We start from the raw sequence: 22090 nt of genomic DNA, 5'->3' as shown, positions 1-22090 counted from the left end.
TTGCAAAGATATTCCTTCTTTTCTACCCAAAGTATTACCTCCAAACATGGTTCACTTCGTAGAATCGAAATTGGAAACCCAAATTGCTTGCAATTGACCTTCTTCAAGGAAGCTATCAATTTCCTTGATATGAACAGGAAAGAGAATTTGATATTGTGAAAGCGGTTGATGAAAGAGTATTGATAATAGAATTTCACAAATTTAAAGAGGATTCTTGATAAATCTGGCAGTTTGATATCCTGAGGGCTTCTCTCATAATAATCTTTCTGCACTCTTTTGGCTCTCTTGTGTTTTGGCTGCATTCTCCTTCATTTTGGAGATGTTCTGACTTTTCTCTCTTTTCTTTTTCCTCTCTTTCTCTCTTTTTTGGAAGGGTACGTTACAAACTCCTTTAACTTGGAGATGTTTCGATCCTTCTTTGACGATGGGTTTGGAGATCTTTGGATGATAGCTGAAATTAAATACCTTTTAGGGATTGTCGAGAGGTTCATCGCATCTGCCTTCATCTTGACAGTGCTTTGGACCTTCCCTGGAAGGATCCGTCACAAACTCCGTCATCTTGGAGATGTTTTGAATCTTCTTTGGCCCCGGGGGTCTACTCGCCTAATTCGCCTTCATCTTGACGACAGGTGAGAGATCCCTTTTGCGGATACTTAATTGCAGCTTAGGTGATTCTGAGGAGACAGGGCTTGGGTAAATGCTCTCTTTTCTAACACTCAGGATATTTTCACTGCCTCGTCCTTACAAGAATAGTCTTTAAAGATGCGCCATTGACTGCGATCAATATCGATCATCTACGACTTTTCAATAACATTGAATCTTCTTTTCTGGCCATATCGAGGACTTATCCTTCATCCTTTTGGTTGGCCAATAGAAAGAATTTGAAGTTTGAATCTCTTTTCGCAAAAGCTTCACTTTTTCGGAAGTAATGCTGTAGGTAAATAGAGATAAAGATTTATGCAATAAAATTTTGAAGTCAACAGGTAATTGATTGACACATTGACAAAATGTTCTTGAAATCCTTGGTGAAAGAGAGCATTTGAGGTCCGGCTTAACACATCCGTGACGAAAATTGAGTCCTGAAAAGACTCAGTAAAAGATCAATTCGACAGTTGAGTTTTGTTTTGACTTACCAGCTCGAAAGCAGGATTTTATCGAAGTACCAGCTCGAAAGCAGGATTTTATTTGTTTGACCAGCTCGAAAGCAGAATTTTTGGAAGTACCAGCTTAAAAGCAGGATTTTGATAGAAGTATCAGCTTGAAAGCGAGATTTTTGGGAATACCAGCTCGAAAGCAGGATTTTGATTGTTCGACCTGCTCCAAAGTAGGATTTTGATTGAAGTACCAGCTCGAAAGCAGGATTTTTGGGAATACCAGCTCGAAAGCAGGATTTTGATTGTTCGACCAGCTCGAAAGCAGGATTTGTTGACCGACCAGCTCGAAAGCAGGATTTGGGTTGACCGACCAGCTCGAAAGCAGGATTTGGGTTGACCGACCAGCTCGAAAGCAGGATTTTGATTGTTCGACCAGCTCGAAAGCAGGATTTGTTGACCGACCAGCTCGAAAGCAGGATTTGGGTTGACCGACCAGCTCGAAAGCAGGATTTTGATTGTTCGACCAGCTCGAAAGCAGGATTTTGATTGTTCGACCAGCTCGAAAGCAGGATTTGTTGACCGACCAGCTCGAAAGCAGGATTTGGGTTGACCGACCAGCTCGAAAGCAGGATTTTGATTGTTCGACCAGCTCGAAAGCAGGATTTGATTGTTCGACCAGCTCGAAAGCAGGATTTGTTGATCGACCACCTAGAAAGCAAGATTTGGGTTGACCGACCAGCTCGAAAGCAGGATTTGATGACCGACCAGCTCGAAAGCAGGATTTTGATTGTTCGACCAGCTCGAAAGCAGGATTTTGATTGAAGTACCAGCTCGAAAGCAGGATTTTTGGGAATACCAGGTCGAAAGCAGGATTTTGATTGTTCGACCAGCTTGAAAGCAGGATTTGTTGACCGACCAGCACGAAAGCAGGATTTGGGTTGACCAACCAGCTCGAAAGCAGGATTTTGATTGTTCGACTAGCTCGAAAGCAGGATTTTGATTGTTCGACCAGCTCAAAAGCAGGATTTGTTGACCGACCAGCTCGAAAGCAGGATTTGGGTTGACCGACCAGCTCGAAAGCAGGATTTTGATTGTTCGACCAGCTCGAAAGCAGGATTTGATTGTTCGACCAGCTCGAAAGCAGGATTTGTTGACCGACCAGCTAGAAAGCAGGATTTGGGTTGACCGACTAGCTCGAAAGCAAGATTTGTTGACCGACCAGCTAGAAAGCAGGATTTGGGTTGACCGACCAGCTCGAAAGCAAGATTTGATGACCGACCAGCTCGAAAGCAGGATTTGATGACCGACCAGCTCGAAAGCAGGATTTTGATTGAAAATGATTGTCATTGATAGAGATGTGACCCGAAGGTTTGAAAATGATAGATATTTGATGAATTTGTAACCGAAGGCCTGGAAAGTTGGAACCTGCAGGCGGGAAAATGACTGATGTTGGCAAGATTGTAACCCGACGGCTTGAATTGAGAATCTGATAAAGTGGGTGGTCCATAGGTTGAAATGTGAAATTTAGTGACCCGAAGGTCGAATAGAGAATTGGGTAACCCAAAGGTCGAAATTGGAAATTTAGAATTATAAATTATAAATTGAAAATTGAAAATTGAAAATTGAAAATTGAAAATTGGCTGTTAGAAATTTGGAAATTGGGAATCTGGAAATTGAAAATTGGATGTTGGAAATTAGAAATTGGAAATTGGAAATTGGATGTTGAAAATTGGATGTTGGAAATTGGGTGCAGAATAAATGCAAATGCAAATGCACATGACAATACAAATGAAGTGCAAATGAGTGCAAATGGGTGCATATATATGCAAAATGAGAGATTGGTTTATCCTGCCTGCATACAGGATGTTTTGAAGTAAAGATAAATTTTCACAAAAAAATGCCCCAGTGTAACTAGGGAGGAGAATTTTGAAAGAAGGATAATTGGTGAATAAGGCAACAAGCTCCTTGACTGATAGGCGTCCTCAAGATCATTCCTCACAAGAGAGACATTGTGAAAAGGAAGAATAAGCAAATAAGATGGTGCCAAGCTATTGAAAAAAATTCGATGACTTTATTGATGCTTAAAAATCAAGGAAAGAAAATGGGATTACATTATTCTTCTGAAAAGCAAGAGGAGAAATGGAAAAGTGTCGGCATGGTCATCTTCTGGAATGATTGTAAAAAAAATCTTAGTCGGGATGACTAGTCCTCCTTTTCGTCTTCAACGAGGAGCTTCTTGTCAATGCAGTCTTGAACAATGTTCTTAAGGACGAAACAATGCTCGGTATCATGACCCATTGTCCGATGAAACTTGCAGAACTGATCTTTGAACCTTCCCATGGTCACAGAAGGATCTGCTATCTTGGGGAGTCTAACCATCCCTTTGGCGATCATATATTCCAGAACTTGCTCGAGCGGTTGTTCTAAGGGAGTAAAATTACGGTCGTATCCCCAACCATCATGCTTTGGCCTCCCCTGGGGCCTTAATTCTAGTTGGATGCTCGCGGGAGAGCTGTCATTCTGCTTGTTGATTCTGTTTTCTTGTCTTGTATTATCATCTTTGCTGGAATTTAGACTCCCTGACCCGCCAGTGTGGTTCTTTCTGCCACCCCTTTTGCTTTTGCCATTGTTGTTGCCAGGGGCATTCACGGAGAAAGTGAAGTTTGACTTCTTCTTGATATCTGAATTGCTCTTTGAGAGTGTGAGGCTCTTATATACTCCATTTTCTATTCCCATCTCGAGCCATTCAACTCGTTCTATCAATTCAATGAAAGATCGTGCTGGGGAGGTAGAGATCAGGCCTCTCAAAGGTTGGGAGAAATTATTCAAGATGACCGACAACGCGTGTCCTTCTGATATTGGGTCCTTCATTTTGTTGCAGGTCTCTCTCCATCTGCGAATGAAGTCTCTGGCTTTTTCACTATCTCCCTGCTTCAGATTACAGAGGTGATTTAACGTTGGTAGCGCTTCAGCATTGAACAGAAATCGCTCGATAAATAGATTAACCACCTTATCGAATTCTCGCAGCTTGATTGGATTGATATACTCGGAGTACCACTTGGCGGCAATGCCTTCTAGGCTACGAGGAAAACAGAGAAATAGGGCCCTATTGTCTCTCTTGAATTTGGAGCATTCGGCGAAGAACATGGCGAGGTGGGCTTTGGGATCACCAGAACCATCGAATTTGATGAACTTGCGAGGGAGGTTTTCGAGATCATCATCTCCTTCGAGGCCATCATAGAAGTCTTCGCTGGTGAAGACTTTCTTGCCCTCGTCGCGGGCTTGCAGATCTTTTACCACTCTGGCCATTTCCTTGAATTGTATCTGCAGGGGCTCTTCTACGACCTGGCTTTTTGATTTGTGACTCCTCCTTTGGCCACGTTTCTGAAATGCCGGAGGCACCTCATATTCTTCATCGGTATCATCTTCGTCTGAAGTATCTTGAACATTCTCCTCAGAGGACTTGGTTGACCTCTTGGCCACACGATCTCTAATTCTCTGACTGAATGGATTTTTGTCTGAGCTGGTGCCAGCCTGCTCACTCATCATCCTCTTCATCATTTTCTGAAACATCGTGTACATCTGAGGGTCGATACCGTCATCTTCTTGCTGCTCTTGGTCTTTGTCTGACTTTGGCGAATTCATCTCTCCTTCTGATGTTGATGAGTAGCTGATATGCTGAATTGATGCGGTCTTCTTCCCTGACCTTGTCTGAACCATCAAATGTTGTGGATGCTCTCTGCAGGATGAAGTCTTGATTAGACTCTGAAGGAACTTTGGATTGGGAAAAAAATGATTATTGACGATATGGTAGACAATTGGAAGAATATCCCATTACTAGGGATGGAGTCGCCGCTAAAATCACGACAATTGTGTTGTCATCCTTTGTAAGAGAAATAACAACGGAAAATGTGCCTTGTTACCTAGGCGAGGTCGTCAACCACGAGGAAAAACACAATTTTGAAGGAAAGAGATATCTCTTGGAAAAACAATCCGCAAACGGATTTAGAATAAGGAGAAGGCAAGTGGGTAAACTATTTCCACCGCAGTAATCAAGGTATGCACGAGGAAAATAAGATGAAGAATTTTGCAAATAGACAAAATGATTGATAATTCAATAAGAGAAAACATGTGATTTTGAAAAATTGCAGGCAGGATGAAAATGCAGCTGGAATATCGAGATCCAGTAGAAAGGGAGAATGGAAAATCACCTGGAGTTTTGAAAGAAATGGGATATTTGAGAAAATTATCCAGGGTTTGAGAAAATAAAGGAAAAGGTGAGAAATATGGAAATTTGAAAATATTTTAGGAAAAATATAGGAAAAATAGAGGTAATATAAGAACAATCACATCCTGCACAAACATTTATGCACATACAACACTCCCTAAAAGGCTGACTCTAGATGCATCATTTTGAAAACAGTTGTAGGACCTTAATCCTAACTCTAGGTTCAGATCATCTTTGTCCAATCTAGTTATGCCGATATACCCGAATTGAAATCCAAGGTACGTGGCATATAATTTCAACTCCGGTTCTAAGGTAAGGTTTTCCAACATCCTTGAGCGCCTACCGATATACTTCGGACTGTGGCCCGCGGTACGTGGTAGGGGGGTGTTAACCCAAATAGTTGGCCCAGTTGTGAGGCTCTGTCCCGAACTAGGGTTCTGGAAGAGAGCCCAGCAACGTGAAGACCGGGTAATAATAGGTAATGGAGATTTTAAAAAATGATCACATGCAAGAAATAGAGGGCTCTAAATCCTAGAGAGATAGACTTTTGAAAATCTTTGAAGAAGCATACATTGTTTGCATTTAGATCCTAAATTGAGGAGAGTTGTATTTAGACCTAAGTCTATGTGAGCATGAAAATTTCTCCTCAATATAGTCCTACCAAACCATGCCTAAGCTATATGCAATCAATGTCAGCTAGGTCAGAATCTAGGCTCCTAGGTTCATATGATAGCAAAAGTAAAGAGCTGACATTTTGTGAACATAATTTTGATAATTGAACTAAGTCAAGCACTACTTTGATCAGACGAGGACAGGTCCCATCACGGTCGCCAAACCTGTTATTGTCGCGAAATTTTTCCCGTATTCCCCTTCTTTGCGGAAGAGAGAAAGGAAAATGCTTTCGCGCTTCAAACTCGACCAGATTTTTGGAAATTGTTTTTGAAATACTCGCCTCCGTTTTGAAAATTTGCGGGAAAATCCATGGGATGGGGCTCGACCTGTCGGTACGAGTTTCGACCGTTCCTGCTGCCTTTAACAGGGGTAATCAAACCAAGGACCAAAATTGTGCTTGACTTAGCGAAATTATTAAAGTTATGTTCTATCCTAAGTGCACAAAGAATTCAGGCATGTGCTATGAGGTTTTGGGAAAATGCAGCTTGAGAAAACATGATGTATGCTTGGAAAATATTTGGAGTTGAAAAGAATCTCTCAAGATGAAAGTCAATTTCTCAGGAAACGCAGAAGAAAAGGGGTTTTTGAAATCACGGGAAAGTTCATAAAGATGTAGGAAAATCATGAATAGTTGAAAATCCTGGGAAAATGGAGGTGATTCTTGAGAAAAGGGTGAACCTTTGAAAAGGGAAACACTTCTTAGGAAAACTTGGACTTTGAGAGTTTTCTTAGGAAAATGATAGAAAATTTATTGGAAAGCCCTTGTGGAAAAGGAAAATTGAAACTTGGGAAATTGAAAACCTGAGAATCTTAACCTTGAAATACTTGGAAATCGCTTTTTGATCTTGGAGAAATATTGAAAAACTCCTTTGAAGCTCTTAAGAAAATAACATTTTCCAAGGAAAACTGTGAAAAACTTGACTTGGGGAAACCGATTTTGAAAGATTCTTAGAGTTTCTTGAGAAATCGATTTCTTGAGGATGAAGTTCTTTTTGAGAAAATCATAAGAAAACCAATGATTTCATGATGCCAATGATATGAGTGAATGAATGCACTTTGAAAGATTTTCTAAGAAAATTTGTTGGAAAAATGTGTATTAAGTCAAAGTAAATCCTTCACATATTCTGACTGTGGCCATGAATATGTTCAGAGTTTATTGATTTTAATGCACATGATTTTGAAAACTTTGGAAATATGATGTGCATTTTAAGATAGCCTAAGAGTGTAGGCTCAATGTGACTAGTAGAAAGATGATGGATCTGGGTCTCGTCCATATTCCGACTAGGGCCGTAAATATGGATTCCACCGAGTTCATCAACTCCCTAAGAGTTGGTGCACGTGCCATTCGTGTACATCCATAGTGCTTTTGAAATAAAATGCATGAATCATAGAAACAGGATATTGCATAAATTCAAACTATATGATATGCATCCTAGTCTAAGCAGGAAATTAAAATCTTATTCCAAGGTTTACATTATTACATCACTAGATAAATGAAATAAAGAAAATTGCAGACTTCAGCTCCTTTTTTTGAATGTCCCTGCCAAACTTGAAATAAGGTTAGCTCAAATATGTGGGTTTTTCCAAGATTTTCCAATAATATTATGAAATTATTGGATTTAATTGGATATAAACCCTATTCTTATGCTTCCTTGATATTTGAAATGATGTAAATGCAGAGAATTCAGTGGAAAACAGTTTGAAATTCGGAATTGGGGTCAAAATGACCAAAATACCCTTAAAATTAAAGTTACACCTTTAAAATCAGGGTTTTTTTTGAAAGGAAACTTGGTAAAACTGAAATTTCGAAATTCAAATTGAATCCAATGATGATGAAATACAGTATGAGGCATGATGACATGCTGCTAAACACATTAAGACTGTAAAATCAGAATTTGACATATTGCAATTTATCCAAAATAACGAATTTCGCTTGTTTTTCGCTTGGATCCGGGTCCTGCGGGACCCTGTTTTGGTATTATGGCTAATCCGAACCTCAAATGGATTCCAAATTGCACCAAATTCGGTATGAAGTATCTACTTACTCTGATAAACATCCTAGAATGCTAAAAATCACGAAATGATGTGATTTAAATGCTAAAATTTAAAGAAAGTTCTAAAATGGTGGATTTTGCCTATGGATCCAAACCAAATGCAATGCTTAATATGATAATGCAAGATTTACACCATGAAAACTTCTGATATTTTGCAGACTATTAAAGGACCTAAAATGGAACATTTTTGGTTTTTACAGTCTTGGGATTTGAGCCATGGTGATTTCAATAACAGGGATTTAGTTATGACAGAGGTAAAAATCACCCTAATCTGATTTAAAATGCTAAAACAAATATAAAATAGCCATGGAAATTTATGAAATTAATCAGAGCTACTCACGACACCTACATGAACAACTTTCATGTTCATGACTTCGGCATTTGATCAACAGAAGCATGGATAAAATTATAACTTTGTGTTCCTAAATTGATAGAACAGACCCATGTGATCAAACAGAGGACTGACAAGAAAAATTCGAAGCAGGTATCAACACTATTCTAAAAATCACAGGCTTTCAGATGCAAACAGAGGACACCTCGGACATAACTTTCAATTTTTACAGTTTTGGATTTTGAGCAACACACAAAGAGAAATTATAGCCCTAAGTCGATCCAAGATCTCAGAGGTCCAAATCAGGCTCTGACATGTGTCCCAAACTCTCGGATTTTTGTCAGACACAAAAAAAATTAGACAAATTTGAGAAAATCCTATTAAAAACTAGACATTCTTTCGAGTTCCGAACATTTTTCGGATCGAAAATCGGATATCCCACAAGGGAGATCTCGATTTTACAAATCGGCAAATGATTTTCAAAACGCATCCCGGGTAACAAAACCCGACTTGCCATTTTGAACGTTTACCGCAGTAAACAAATTTAAATGCCTCCGAATTGTTGGCACAATTCTAGGGACACCTAATGGCGCATTCCGTGATTTTTTTGGGATTTTTAAATAAAAATAAATGCATGAAATGACGTGTGGACTGACTAAAAAAAACAGAGACCTACTGAAAATGAGCAGAATTGAAATAAATGCTAAATTAATCCTAATTAATTCGTGAAATGTGCTAAATGAATGAAATAAAATGCAAATTAAACCTAGCTAAATGCATGAATGTTAAAAATCATCAAGGAAGCATAATTGAATATTTTTATGTATGTTGTTTTATGAGAATAGCTCAATCCATATCTCGGATGAGCTCTTTCTTCAAACGACTCCCGAATCGAATTATGGAATCAAATCAAGGGAAAAAGAAGTGCACCTTGCTTCGTTACGCAGCGTAGGAGCTCTTGAAAGGGGCAGCTATCATGAGCTTCGTTCGTCCTTCGCTCCGGGCTTCGGATGGTTCACCAAAATCGACCCACCATCTTCTTCACTGAGCCAAAGGGGCGTGAACTCCAAAGTGCAAATTTGGATTCTCAAGGGGATGAGTCGAATTTTCAAGTCCAACAAGAGTTCTCAAAGGTGGTCTCCTCTCAAAAAAAAAAATGCTCCCCCATGCTGGGCGTGGAGCCTTATTTTTATAGATTTTCTGAAAAAATTTGAATTTCAAACAGGCTCAATCTGAGCCCTCCATGTGGCGCCATCTCAGGGGTGCTATTTTGATTTTTGAGAAAATAAAAAATGAGATTTTTGTGGGTGAGACACCTCAGCAGTATTTGAAAATTTTCAAAATTTGGTTTGCTTGATTTTCTCTGCAGGAAGCTCCCAGATGGCGCCACCTCAGAGAGTGCTCTCTTGGAATTTGAAATTCAAACTCACCTTTTGTAGGGAGTCCTCAGGTGGCGCCACCTCATGGTGGGCTACTTTTATTAAAAATAAAACAAAAATAAATTTTTGAAGCCAAGTGGGACTTTGTATTGGTGCCACCTCAAAAGGTGTTCTAAGGTGTAAAGTTGGAAGTAGTAGGAGCATGCCATGTGGCGCCATCTCTGGAGGTGCTTGACTTGTGTCAGAGGGATAGGAGTGGAGGAAGCATACTGTGCCACCTCAGAAGAATTCAAATTCTACTTTTCTGCAAGAAAGGAGAGGCTGACATGTGGCATTTTCTCAGAGTGGCTCCTACGATGCCATGTGGCAAGAGGGATAGGCAAGGGACATGTGGCGCCCTCTGGAAAAATCAGAGCTTTGGATTTGCGCCACCTAGGAGGAGATTTGAATATTTGAATGGTTTGCTTTTTCTGAAGAAAGCCAGGAGTGACATGTGTCTCCTACTTTTCTGAAAAGAGTAGGGAGAAGACATGTGTCCTCTACTTTTTCTGAAGGAGGTAGAAGGAGACATGTGTCACCTGCTTTTTCTGAAAGAAGCAGAGAATGACACGTGGCAGAGGGGAGAGAAGGAGGGCCAAGCCATGTGGCGCCATCTCAGACAACATGGAAAAAGTGAAGTTCAGGATCTGCGCCACCTATGAGGAGACAAGCTTACCTTTTCTGGAGGAATCTAGGAGTGACACGTGTCTCCTACTTTTCTGAGAAAAGTAGGGAGAGACATGTGTCAGGCTACTTTTCTAGAAGGAGGGAGAGGTTGACACGTGTCCCCTGCAGGAGACACACTTCCAGTGGCGCCACCTCAGAGGAGACAAGCTTCACTTTTTCTAGACAGGACAACCTATGACACTTGGCATCTCCTGGTAATCTTGGAATGACACATGGCGCAGGATGGATAGGGTGACACATGGCAGATAAATGGGATGACATGTGGCGGCTTCTTAGGGTAGCCCCACACTGACACTTGGCATGGAAATGGGAGGAGAGAGAAAAGACAAGTGGCACCAATCTAGGGGACAAGGCTCCTATATTTTTGGGTTTTTCAAAAATTCAAATTTTTCAAAAGAAAAGCCTGTGTGACACCACCTCAATGTGGGTCCCACACTGCTTCTTTATTGAAATAAAAACAAGACAGTAACCTCTTTTTGGAATTTTCATAAAATCTAGACTAATTGGTAAAATAAATTTTTTTGGAAAGAGTTGGCCCTTGTGGGGCGATTTTGTAAAAAGAAGATATTTGAAATTGTTGACAAAATGGCAAAGTCTGAGTTGAAATTTATTGAAAATTATCCAGATTGTTTTCCTAAGGAAATATTTTGAAATTCAGAGCCCTAGGGGTAAAATGGGAAGAATTGATAACTTTGAAGACCCAGGGTTTTGAAATCAATTTTGAAAAGAGTTAAAATTCTAATCTGGATTGAAAATTTTGAAATCAAGAGTTTTGGACCTCGAAATGACATGCTGTGCAGTGCAGTGATATGAGATGCTCATGCAATGATATGCAATGCCATGTCTTATGAAATGCAATCTTGAACCAAGACTTGGAGGTGTCTGTCTCCTGTCAGGAATAAATTTTTGAACATCTGAGTTAAAAATAGAGAAATTTTTAGAGTTCCAGATGAAATTTGGACTTTTGCAGGGTTCAGGCTCAGAAAATGACCATTTTGCCCTCTGGCGATCCCAGAGGTTTAATAATGATGCTTGGTGGAACTGTCGGGGAGGTGAGTGAAAATTTGGGGTGTTTACACTTACCAGCTCAAAAGCAGAATTTTATCGAAGTACCAGCTCGAAAGCAGGATTTTATTTGTTTGACCAGCTCGAAAGCAGAATTTTTGGAAGTACCAGCTTGAAAGCAGGATTTTGATAGAAGTACCAGCTTGAAAGCGAGATTTTTGGGAATACCAGCTCGAAAGCAGGATTTTGATTGTTCGACCAGCTCGAAAGCAGGATTTTGATTGAAGTACCAGCTCGAAAGCTAGATTTTTGGGAATACCTGCTCGAAAGCAGGATTTTGATTGTTCGACCAGCTTGAAAGCAGGATTTTGATTGAAGTACCAGCTCGAAAGCAAGATTTTTGGGACTACCAGCTCGAAAGCAAGATTTGGATTGAAGGACCGGCTTGAAAGCAGGATTTGGATTGTTCGACCAGCTCGAAAGCAAGATTTGGATTGTTCGACCAGCTCGAAAGCAGGTTTTGTTGACCGACCAGCTCAAAAGCAGAATTTGGGTTGACCGACCAGCTCGAAAGCAGGATTTGTTGACCAACCAGCTCGAAAGCAGGATTTGGGTTGACAGACCAGCTCGAAGCAGGATTTGTTGACCGACCAGCTCGAAAGCAGGATTTTGATTGTTCGACTAGCTAGAAAGCAGGATTTGGGTTGATCGACTAGCTCGAAAGCAGGATTTGATGACCGACCAGCTAGAAAGCAGGATTTTGATTGTTCGACCAGCTCGAAAGCAGGATTTGGGTTGACCGACCAGCTCGAAAGCAGGATTTGATGACCGACCAGCTCAAAAGCAGGATTTGATGACCGACCAGCTCGAAAGCAGGATTTTGATTGTTCGACCAGCTTAAAAGCAGGATTTTGATTGTTCGACCAGCTCGAAAGCAGGATTTGTTTGCCCGACCAGCACGAAACCAAGATTTTTTTTGTTTGACCAGCTCGAAAGCAGGATTTAATATGGCAAGAGTGATTTGACATTGATGGAGTTGTGACCCGAAGGCTTGAAAATGATGGATATTTGATGAAATTGTAACCCAAAGGCTTAGAAAGTTGGAACCTGCAGGCGGGAAAATGACTTATGTTGGCAAGATTGTAACCCGAAGGCGTGAATTGAGAATCTGATAAAGTGGGTGGTCCATAGGTTGAAATTGGAAATTGAGTGACCCAAAGGTCGAATAGAGAATTGGGTAACCCAAAGGTCAAAATTGGAAATTTAGAATTGGAAATTATAAATTATAAATTATAAATTGAAAATTGAAAATTGGCTGTTAGAAATTTGGAAATTGGGAATTTGGAAATTGAAAATTGGATGTTGGAAATTGGAAATTGGATGTTGAAAATTGGATGTTGGAAATTGGGTGCAGAATAAATGCAAATGGAATGCAAATGCACATGACAATGCAAATGAAGTGCAAATGAGTGCAAATGGGTGCATATATATGCAAAATGAGAGATTGGTTTATCCTGCCTGCATACAGAATGTTTTGAAGTAAAGATAAATTTTTACAAAAAAATGCCCCAGTGTAACTAGGGAGGAAAATTTTGAATAAAAGAAGGATAATTGGTGAATAAGGCAACAAGCTCCTTGACTGATAGGCGTCCTCAAGATCATTCCTCACAAGAGAGACATTGTGAAAAGGAAGAATAAGCAAATAAGATGGTGCCAAGCTATTGAAAAAAAATTCGATGACTTTATTGATGCTTAAAAATCAAGGAAAGAAAATGGGATTACATTATTCTTTTGAAAAGCAAGAGGAGAAATGGGAAAGTGTCGGCATGGTCATCTTCTGGAATGATTGTAAAAAAAATCTTAGTCGGGATGACTAGTCCTCCTTTTCGTCTTCAGCGAGGAGCTTCTTGTCAATGCAGTCTTGAACAATGTTCTTAAGGACGAAACAATGCTCGGTGTCATGACCCATTGTCCGATAAAACTTGCAGAACTGATCTTTAAACCTTCCCATGGTCACAGAAGGATCTGCTATCTTGGGGAGTCTAACCATCCCTTTGGCGATCATATATTCCAGAACTTGCTCGAGCGGTTGTTCTAAGGGAGTAAAATTGCGGTCGTATCCCCAATCATCATGCTTTGGCCTCCCCTGGGGCCTTAATTCTAGTTGGATGCTCGCGGGAGAGCTGTCATTCTGCTTGTTGATTCTGTTTTCTTGTCCTGTATGATCATCTTTGCTGGAATTTAGACTCCCTGACCCGCCGGTGTGGTTCTTTCTGCCACCCCTTTTGCTTTTGCCATTGTTGTTGCCAGAGGCATTCACGGAGAAAGTGAAGTTTGACTTCTTCTTGATATCTGAATTGCTCTTTGAGAGTGTGAGGCTCTCATATACTCCATTTTCTATTCCCATCTCGAGCCATTCAGCTCGTTCTATCAATTCAATAAAAGATCGTGCTGGGGAGGTAGAGATCAGGCCTCTCAAAGGTTGGGAGAAATTATTCAGGATGACCGACAACGCATGTCCTTCTGATATTGGGTCCTTCATTTTATTGCAGGTCTCTCTCCATCTGCGAATGAAGTCTCTGGCTTTTTCACTATCTCCCTGCTTCAGATTACAGAGGTGATTTAACGTTGGTAGCGCTTCAGCATTGAACAGAAATCGCTCGATAAATAGATTAACCACCTTATCGAATTCTCGCAGCTCGATTGGATTGATATGCTTGGAGTACCACTTGGCGGCAGTGCCTTCTAGGCTACGAGGAAAACAGAGAAATAGGGCCCTATTGTCTCTCTTGAATTTGGAGTATTCGGTGAAGAACATGGCGAGATGGGCTTTCGGGTCGCCGGAACCATCAAACTTGATGAATTTACGGGGAAGGTTCTCTAGATCTTCATCTCCTTCTAAGCCATCATAAAAATCCTCGCTGGTGAAGACTTTCTTGCCCTTGTCGCGGGCTTGCAGATCTTTAACCACTTTGGCCATTTCCCTGAACTGTGTCTGCAAAAGCTTTTCTGCAACTTGACCTTTTGATTTGTGACTCCTCCTTTGTTCTCGGCTATGTTTCTGAAATGCTGGAGGCACTTCATATTCTTCATCGGTGTCTTCCTCTGATTCTGATTCATCTGAAATTTCTTCTGGCTGAACTTGCTTCTTGGAAGTCTTCTTATCCTTGTGCCCATGGAACTTCTCTCTGAATGGGTTCTTCTCTGCATTGGTCCCAGCCTGTTCACTCATCATTTTGGTCATCATTTTCTGGAACGTGGCATACATCTGCGGGTCTATGCCATCCTCCCCTTGCTGCTGCTCTTGACTCCTCTCGGATCGCGGGGAGCCCATCTCTTCTTCTGAGGCTGAGGAGTACTGTGGTGATGTGGTTCTTCTTCTTGACCTTGTTCGAACCATCAAATGTTGTGGATGCTCTCTGCAGGATGAAGTCTTGATTAGACTCTGAGGGAATTTTGAATTGGGAGGAAAATGATTATTGACGATATGGTAGACAATTGGAAGAATATCCCATTGCTAGGGATGGAGTCGCCGCTGAAATTACGACAATTGTGTTGTCATTCTTTGTAAGAGAAATAACAACGAAAAATGTGCCTTGTTACCTAGGCGAGGTCATCAACCACGAGAAAAAACACCATTTTGAAGGAAAGAGATATCTCTTGAAAAAAACAATCCGCAAACGGATTTAGAATAAGGAGAAGGCAAGTGGGTAAACAATTTCCACCGCAATAATCAAGGTATACACGAGAAAAATAAGGTGAAGAATTTTGCAAATAGACAAAAGGATTGAAAATCCAATGAGAGAAAACATACGATTTGGAAAAATTGCAGGCAGGATAAAAATGCAACTTTAAATTCGAGATCCAGTAGAACGGAAGAGTGAAAAATCACCTGGAGTTTTGAAAGAAATGGGATATTTGAGAAAATTATCCAGGGTTTAAGAAAAAGACCTCGTGGAAAATAAGGATATTTTGGAAAAGGCCTAATAAGTTGAAAAACATTGGAAAATATAAAGAATGGAGAAAATTATACATACAATCACATCCTGCACAAACATTTATGCACATTCAACACTCCCTAAAAGGCTGACTCTAGATGCATCAATTTGAAAACAGCTGTAGGACCTTAATCCTAACTCTAAGTTCAGATCATCTTTGTCCAATCCAGTTATGCCGATATACTCAAACCGAAATCCGAGGTACGGGGCATAGAATTTCAACTCCGGTTCTAAGGTAAGGTTTTCCAACATCCTTGAGCGCCTACCGATATACTTCGGACTGTGGCCCGCGGTACGTGGTAGGGGGGTGTTAACCCAAATAGTTGGCCCAGTTGTGAGGCTTTGTCCCGAACTAGGGTTCTGGAAGAGAGCCCAGCAACGTGAAGACCGGGTAATGATAGGTAATGGAGGTTTGAAAAATGATCACATACAAGAAATAGATGGCTCTAAAACCTAAAGAGATAGATTTTGAAAATCTTTTGAAGAAGCATACATTGTTTGCATTCAGATCCTAAATTGAGGAGAGTTGTATTTAGACCTAAGTCTATGTGAGCATAAAATATTTCTCCTCAATATAGTCCTACCAAACCATGCCTAAGCTATATGCATTCAATGTCAGCTGGGTCAGAATCTAGGCTCCTAGGTTTACATGATATTGAAAGTAAAGAGCTGACATTTTGTGAACATAATTTTGATAATTGAACTAAGTCAAGCATAATTTAGGTCAGACAAGGACAGGTCCCATCACGGTCGCCAAACCTATTATCATCGCAAAATTTTTCCCGTCTTCCCTTCCTTGCGGAAGAGAGAGAGGGAAATGCTTTCGCACTTCAAAAATGACCGGATTTTGGAAAATGTTTTTGAAATACTCGCCTTCGTTTTGAAAATTTGCGGGAAAATCCATGGGATGGGGCTCGACCTGTCGGTACGAGGTTCGACCGTTCCTGTCGCCTTTAACAGGGGTAATCGAACCAAGGACCAAAACTATGCTTGACTTAGTTAAATCATCAAAATCGTGTTCTATCCTAAATACACAGAGAATTCAGGCATGTGCTATGAGATTTTGGAAAATGTAAGTTGGAAAACATGATGTATGCTTAGAAAATGTTTGGAGTGGGAAAACATTTCTCAGGAAAAAGGTCAATTTCTCAGGAAACTCAGACGAAGAAGGTTTGAAATCTCGAGAAAGTTTATAAAGATTTGGAAAACAATGAAGAAATGAGAGTCTTGGGAAAATCTTGAGAAAAGATGAATATTTGAAAAAGGGAAACACTTCTCAGGAAAACTCTGACTTTGAGAATTTTCTTAGGAAAATGACGGAAAAATTATAGGAAAACTCATTGGAGAAGAAAACTGAACTTGGGAAATTGAAATCCTGGGAATCTTAGCCTTAAAACCCTTGAAAATTTGATTTTTGATTCTTGAGAAAGATCGGAAAACTCTTTTTTAAAAATCTTAAGAAAATAACATTTTCCAAGGAAAATCAAGGGAAAACTTTGATTTTGGAAATCCCATTTAGAAGTTTCTTGAGAGACTAGTTTCCATGGAAAACTGTGAACACGACTTGGGAAAACTGATTTTTGGAAAAACTGATTTTTGGAAAAACTTCAGAGTTTCTTGAGAAATCGATTTCTTGAGAATGCCACTTTCTTAAGAAAATCATGAGAAAACCAATGATTTCATGATGCAAATGATATGAGTGAATGAATGCACTTTGAAAGATTTTCTAAGAAAATTTGTTGGAAAAATGTGTATTAAGTCAAAGTAAATCCTTCACATATTCTGACTGTGGCCATGAATATGTTCAGAGTTTATTTGATTTAATGCACATGATTTTGAAAACTTTGGAAATATGATGTGCATTTTAAGATAGCCTAAGAGTGTAGGCTCAATGTGACTAGTAGAAAGATGATGGATCTAGGTCTCATCCATATTCCGACTAGGGCCGTAAATATGGATTCCACCGAGTTCATCAACTCCCTAAGAGTTGGTGCACGTTCCATTCATGAACATCCATAGTGCTTTTGAAATAACAATGCATGAATCATATAAGCAGGATATTGCATAAATTCAAACTATATGATATGCATCCTAGTCTAAGCAGGAAATTAAAATCTTATTCCAAAATTTATATTATTACATCACTAAGTAAATGAAATAAATGGAAATTTGCAGACTTCAGCTCCTTCTTTTGAATGTCCCTGCCAAACTTGAAATGGGGTTAGCTCAAGTATGTGGGTTTTTCCAAGATTTTCCAATAATATTATGAAATTATTGGATTTAATTGGATCTAAACCCTATTCTCATGCTTCCTTGATATTTGAAATGATGAAAATGCAAGAAATTCAGTAGAAAATAGTTTGAAATTCGGAATTGGGGTTAAAATGACCAAAATACCCCTAAAATCAAAGTTATACCTTTAAAATCATGGTTTTGAAGGAAATTTTGATAAAATTGAGATTTTGAAATTCAAATTGAATCAAATGATGATAAAATGAAGTAAGAGACATGATGACATGCTGCTAAACACATTAAGACTGTAAAATCAGAATTTGACATTTTGCAATTTATCCAAAATAACGAATTTCACTTGTTTTTCGCTTGGATCCGGGTCCTGCGGGACCCTGTTTTGGTATTATGGCTAATCCGAACCTCAAATGGATTTTAAATGGCACCAAATTCAGTATGAAGCATCTACCTACTCTGATAAACAGCTTAGAATGCTAAAAATCACGAAATGATATGATTTAAATGCTAAAATTTAAAGAGAATCCTAAAATGGTGGATTTTGCCTATGGATCCGAACCAAATGCAATGCTTAATATGATAATGCAAGATTTACACCATGAAAACTTTTGATATTTTGCAGACTGTTAAAGTACCCGAAATGGAACATTTTTGGTTTTTACAGCCTCGGGATTTGAGCCATGGTGAGTTCAATAACAGAGATTTAGTTCTGACAGAGGTAAAAATCACCCTAATCTGATGTAAAATGCTAAAAAAATAGAAAACAGCTATGAAAATTTATGATATTTAACAGAGCTACTCACGACACCTACATGAACAACTTTCATGTTCATGACTTTGGCATTTGATAAAAAAAAACATGGATAAAAATATAACGTTTCATTCCTAAATTGACAGAACAGACAAATGTGACCAAACAGAAGACTGACAAGAAAAATCCGAAACAGGTATCACGACTGTTCTAAAAATCACAGGCTTTCATATAAAAATAGAGGACACCTCGGACATAACTTTCATTTTTTACAGTTTTGGATTTGGAGCAATACCCAAAGAGAACTCGTAGCCCTAACTCGATCCAAAATCTCAGAGGCCTAAATCCGGCTCTAACACGTGTCCCGAACTCTCGGATTTTTGTCAGACATAAAAAAAAATCAGAAAAATCTGAGAATATCAGGTTAAACACTAGACATTCTCCCAAGTTCATAACATTTTTTGGATCGAAAATCAGATATCCCATGAGGGAGATCTCGATTTTACAAATCGGCAAATGATTTTCAAAACGCCTCCCGGGTAACAAAACCCGACTTGCCATTTTGAATGTTTAATGCAGTAAACAAATTCAAATACTTCCGAATTTTTGGCACAATTTTAGGGACACCTAAGGGCGCATTCCGTGATTTGTTTGGTATTTTTAATAAAAAATAAATGCATGAAATGACGTGTGGACTGACTGACAAAAACAGAGACCTACTGAAAATGAGCAGAATTGAAATAAATGCTAAATTAATCCAAATTAATTCATGAAACGTGCTAAATGAATGAAATAAAATGCAAATTAAACCTAGATAAATGCATGAATACTAAAAATCATCAAGGAAGCATAATCATGTATTTTGATATATGCCATTTCATGAGAATAGCTCAATCCATCTCTCGGATGAGCTCTTTCTTCAAACGACTCTCGAATCGAATTATGAAATCAAATCAAGAGGAAAAGAGGTGCAGCTTGCTTCGTTAGGCAGCGTTGAAGCTCTTGAAAGGGGCGGCTATCACGGGCTTCGTTCGTCCTTCGATCCGAGCTTCAGATGATTCACCAAAATTGACCCACCGTGCCTTCTTCACTGAGCCAAAGGGGGCGTGACTTCCAAAGTGCAAAAATCGGATTCTCAAGAAGGCTAGGTCAAATTTTTAAGTTCACAAGAGTTCTCCTAAGATGGTCTCCCTATGCTGGGCGTGGAGCCTTGTTTTTATAGATTTTCTGAAAAAATTCGAATTTCAAACAGTCTCAATCTGAGCCCTCCATGTGGCGCCATCTCAGGGGGTGCTATCTGGGGGTTTGAAATTCGAATTTGGCTTTTGTAGGGAGCCCTCAGGTGGCGCCACCTCATGGGGCTATTTTTATAAAAAAATATATTAAATAAAAGAGAGGAAGCCAAGTGGGGCTCTAGATTGGCGCCACCTCAAAAGTGTTTGACACATGTCAGAAGAACAGAGCAGTGGGCTCAGAAGGTGCCACCTCAGAGGAGTTTGAATTCTACTTTTTCTGATGAAAGGAGATCTGGACATGTGGCAGTCCAGGATGGTTCCATACCTGACAAGTGTCAGCTTGCTGAAGGAGGTTCTTCAGATGGCGCCACCTCAGAGGGGGATTTGAATTTTAAATGGAGGTTGGCCCTGGAGGAATGGAGGGTGGACATGTGGCGCCACCTCAGGGTGGCTCCTACAATGCCATGTGGCAAGAGGGAGGAAAAAGAGGGAAAGGGACACGTGGCACCATCTCACACAAAATATAAAAGGTGAAGTTCAGGATTTGCGCCACCTCAGCCTGGAGTTTGAATATTTGAATTCTAGCTTTCTCTGAAGGAGGCAGAAAGTGACATGTGTCACTTGCTTTTTCTGAAGAAAGCAGAGAGAGACACGTGTCTCTTGCTTTTTCTGAGAAGAGCAGAGGGTGACATGTGTCACTTGCTTTTTCTGAGAAAAGCAGGGAGTGACATGTGTCTTCTACTTTTTCTAAAAAAATCTAGAGATGACATGTGTCATCTACTTTTCTGAGAAAAATAGGAGGGAGACATGTGTCCTCTGCTTTTTTTGAAAGGAGCAGAGATTGACACGTGTCGCTTGCTTTTCCTGAGGAAAGGAGAGAGTGACATGTGTCACTTGCAGGAGACATAATTCAAATGGTGCCACCTCAGGGGAGACAAGTTCTACTTTTTCTGAACAGGACAACACATGACACGTGGCATCTCATGGTGACCTTGGAATGACACATGGCACAGGGTGAAGATGGTAGACATTGACACGTGGCATAAAATGAAGAGGATGACTAATGACATGTGGCGGCATCTTAAGGTGGCTCCACATTGACACGTGTCAAAGGATGGCAGAAGAGAGAAGGTGACATGTGGCGCCAACTCTAGGTGAACCCTATGCTGACACATGGCAGGTAAATGGGAGGAGAGAGAAAAGACAAGTGGCGCCAATCCAGAGGACAAGGCTCCTATATTTTTGGGTTTTTCAAAATTCAAATTTTCAAAAGAAAAGCCTGTGTGACACCACCTCAGTGTGGGTCCCACATTGCTTCTTTATTGAAATAAAGACAAGACAATAAGCCTCTTTTTGGAATTTTCATAAAATCTGGACTAATTGGTAAAACAGGAAATTTTGGAAAGAGTTGGCCCCTGTAGGGTGATTTTGTAAAAGGAAGATATTTGAAATTGTTTGACAAAAGGGCAAAGTCTGAGTTGAAATTTATTGAAAATTATCCAGATTGTTTTCCTAAGGAAATATTTTGAAATTCAAAGCCCTGGGGGTAAAATGGGAAGAATTGATAACTTTGAAGACCCAGGGTTTTGAAATCAATTTTGAAAAGAGTTAAAATTCTAATCTGGATTGAAAATTTTGAAATCAAGAGTTCTGGACCTCGAAATGACATGCTGTGCAGTGCAGTGATATGAGATGCTCATGCAATGATATGCAATGCCATGTCTTATGAAATGCAATCTTGAACCAAGACTTGGAGTTGTCTGTCTCCTGTCATGAATAAATTTTTGAACATCTGAGTTAAAAATAGAGAAATTTTGAGAGTTCCAGATGAAATTTGGACTTTTGCTGGGTTCGGGCTCAGAAAATGACCATTTTGCCCTCCAGCGATTTCAAAGGTTGAATGATGATGTTTGGTGGAGATGTCGGGGAGGTGAGTAAAAATTTGGGGTGTTTACACCCTGGTAAAGGCGCCAGGAACGGTCGAACCTCGTACCGACGAGCGGATCTCGTCTCCCAGTTTTCCCGCAAATATTTCAAAAATGGAGGCGAGTTATTTCAAGTATTTTCAAAATTAAGGTCAAGTGAGACCCGCAAAAGAGTTCCTCCTCTTCTTTCCTTTTCTCTTTCTTTTCACTTCTCTCTTTCTTTCTGTCTTTTATTTTCTTTCCCTTAAAATGAGGAAAATAAGAGGTTAGAAAGGAAAAGAGAAGGAAGAGAGATAAATACACCAGAGAGGAAAAATTTTGCGATGATCACAGCTGGTAGGACCTTAATCCTAACTCTAAGATTTATATCATCTGATTCCAATCAAGGTACGCTGATATACTCAAGCCGAAGCTCGAAGTACGTGACATATAAGATATCTCTTCG

Source organism: Nuphar pumila, chromosome 4 (assembly GCF_984573655.1).
Source record: "Nuphar pumila chromosome 4, dmNupPumi1.hap1.1, whole genome shotgun sequence".
NCBI classification, from domain to species: Eukaryota; Viridiplantae; Streptophyta; class Magnoliopsida; order Nymphaeales; family Nymphaeaceae; genus Nuphar; species Nuphar pumila.
Note: the sequence above shows the minus strand (reverse complement) of the source record.